Source organism: Chenopodium album, chromosome 7 (genome assembly GCF_948465745.1).
Source record: "Chenopodium album chromosome 7, dcCheAlbu1.1, whole genome shotgun sequence".
In the NCBI taxonomy this organism is placed as follows: domain Eukaryota; kingdom Viridiplantae; phylum Streptophyta; class Magnoliopsida; order Caryophyllales; family Amaranthaceae; genus Chenopodium; species Chenopodium album.
The window spans coordinates 14,026,397-14,029,453 of NC_137840.1; the positions used below are offsets into that span (position 1 = coordinate 14,026,397).

Below are 3,057 nucleotides of genomic sequence, written 5' to 3' on the forward strand. Positions count from 1 at the left end.
CTTATGTACTCAGCTTTGCTGATTGTGTGTGTTTGTGTGTTTGGCCATGTCTTTACTTTGGCCCTATGACGATCCATTTTCTAATGGCGAGTAGTGGGGACAAGTAGAGAGGAGGTTTTCAGGTGATGAAGCATATTCATGAATGGGCATGAGTGAAGAGCGAATCATGCTAGTTTCTATAAGTATATGATGTGTTTAATGCTTTAATTATTTATGATATTATTATCATGCATGACTAACGCAAAAGTTTTAAAGTTGGTTTGGTTTTAATAAGGGCCTACAATGGTTCCAAGTTGTAGGATGGTTTTATTTTATTTCGTTTGACTTTGGTTTTGACTTTACTTTTGTTGGTTGACTTGTTTTGAATGGTTTTGAAATTAGTCTTCCGCTGTGTGTCTTTGATGGTTGTCTTAGCCGTTTTTACGGTGACGGTAATATCTTAGATATTCCTATTTAAATTTTTAAACAGGGCAAAACAGGTATTTTAAAAGAAAGGAATTTCTAGGGTGTTACAATGATAATTAATAATAGGCCCTCCTCTAGATCATTGGGCCGCATTTAAAAACCAAATCGGGTCTAGTTTAGTATTTTGGCCATAACTTCCTCATTATTCATCGGAATTTGGCTTATAATATATCGTTGGAAAGGTATTTTCAAGCCCATCCAACTACACCATTATTGGACCCATATCATGGAACAAACTAAACTAGAATGCACGTTTTTCAAAAATAAGGTAAGAAAAGAAATATTTTCAAAAACAGAAAGAAGAGATATTTTAATAAAAACATGCTCATCACTAGACTTTTCACACTTTCGCTTTGTTCGATAATCAAATGACATGAAAGGTATTTATCACTAGGTTTGGTTTTGGGGAGACACATTTGGGTGTCTACAAGTAGTATGACCAAAACGCTCAACAAGCTCACACCACAATTTAAAAGAAGAATTAACAAACATAAAACTCTCAGCAAGATTCTTATACATTGAATTCAACAACAAAGACATGACCATATAGCCATTCCTAATCCATTTTTTCCTATCAACATAACCTTCAGGAGGAATCGGAAGTGTTCCATCAACAAATTGCAGCTTATTCTTAGCGATTAACCCATTTTTACAATGCGACTCCAATTCAAGAAATTAGAACCAGTGAGGATATGGTTACCTAATTGCATGCCTGGATGATCGCCATTGCTAAGGTAATAAGGATCATTGAAATTGATTCCAAAGGACATAGTAGTACTCTGAATTGCGGCATCAAACGCGCTTCCCATCGCAAAAAATCAATGCACGATTTCGACGAAAAATTAGAGAATCAAAGAAGAACAATAGAACTCGATAGAATTCAAGAAGATTTTGAGAAGAATCAAGGAAAAATCGAGCTTTGTAGCTCTAATACCATGAACACACTGCAAGTGTTTTGCAGTTTGAACCCATTAAATATTGGAAGAAGATTCAAGAAGAGAGAGAATTTGAGAGGAAGTTTTAGAGAGAGAAAGTTGAGTAGAATCTATTATTGAGAACTTATGATCTTACAAAATGATATTACATCTCATCTGAGTATAAATAGCAAATACAACACACACACACAAAAGGTGTGACTAATATTATGTTATACGAATAACAAAATTGTAACTAACTAAATATCTACAAGATATTTATAGAAATATATTCTAACAGTATGCCACAATTTCTTCTTTCCTCTTTACATCCCTTACCTTACCTTCCCTCCCAACTATCTTCTCCATTCCACTCCTCTACAATTATGTTTCCCCGTAAAATTCATGTTCTCGAAACTTATTTTTCAAAAAAGTTGTTTTTCTTTACATCATACGAAGCCTTAGTTAGATTAAAAAAAATAAACATTAATTAATTAATTTAATCAATCTTGTAATTTTACAATTTCTGATTTACAACAACAACAAAAAAGTTAAAAAAAATAGCAAAACATATGCAGCATTTCTGATTTACAACAAAATAAAATAACATAAAAATTGATTAAAAAAACAAAATAGCAAAACATATGCTGCTCCACCACCAGCCATGAGCACCAGAACCACCATCCACGCGCACGAGCACCACCCACCAACACCACTATCCACGTGCACTAGACCACCAACCAGCACCACCACCATCCACGCGCACTAGCACCACCCACCAGATCCCAGCCCACCTCACCACCAACACCCATAAACCCTAACTATTGGAATACCCAAATTGGCTCTCCACCACAATCCTTAAACCACTAACGACCACCCAAATTCACCACTAATAACCACCCAAATTCACCACCAGACAAACCAAAAAATAAAATAATTATATATATATATATAAATTAAAACCGAAAACAAAAGAAAAAAATAGATCTACTACACTAACCACAACCATTAGCTTAAAAAGAACAACCCGACCAATTTTTTAAAAAAATACAAGAAATTCAAAAACAAAATTAAAAGGAAAAAAAATTAAAACAATAACTTACCTAGAATTTCAACACAAATGTACCAAATTTAGCCTCGAATTTTGTTATATAAGGTCAAATTCGACCATAAAAACTCTAGATCTAGAGTTTTTAGGGTCCAACTTGACCTTAAAACCATTAATAAATAAAATAAAATTATAGAGTAGGAGAAGAAGAAGAGACCAGCGAACAGAGATGAAGAGAGAGAGAGAGGGAACGGCGAGAGAACGAGATGAAGAGAGAGAGAGAGCAGCATGAGGAGAGAGAGCAGTGAGAGGAGAGAGAAAGGAGAAATGAAAGAGAAAGAGAGACATCAATAGGAGAGAGAAAGGGGAATGAAGGAAAGGTGAGAGGTGTGACCGCGTGAGCTTAGGGCAGTAGGGGTGTTGTAATAGTTAGGTTTTTTTTTTCTTTAAGAAAAGGAAGCGACTCAATTTTCAAACCGCTTGCCATTTCATTTATGGAATCGGTTCAAACCAAACCGCTTCCCTTTTCATTTCTTTTTCTTTTTTTTGATGGGTTTTGGAAGCGAAATTGAATAATCGCTTCTCATTTGGGGCTTCCTAATTACTTTTTTCTATTAGGAGGGTATAAAT

General features: G+C 34.8%; 1 long non-coding RNA gene across 1 annotated transcript; it reads right to left on the reverse strand.

Annotated features, from left to right (window-relative positions):
- Positions 1-933: 933 nt before the first annotated feature.
- Positions 934-2,811, reverse strand: LOC145640932 (uncharacterized). Its single transcript, XR_014115014.1, has 2 exons — positions 2,483-2,811; positions 934-2,268 (listed from the first exon to the last, which is right to left on the reverse strand). It is a non-coding gene; the product is annotated as an uncharacterized LOC145640932 (long non-coding RNA).
- Between the last annotated feature and the right edge of the window lie 246 nt (positions 2,812-3,057).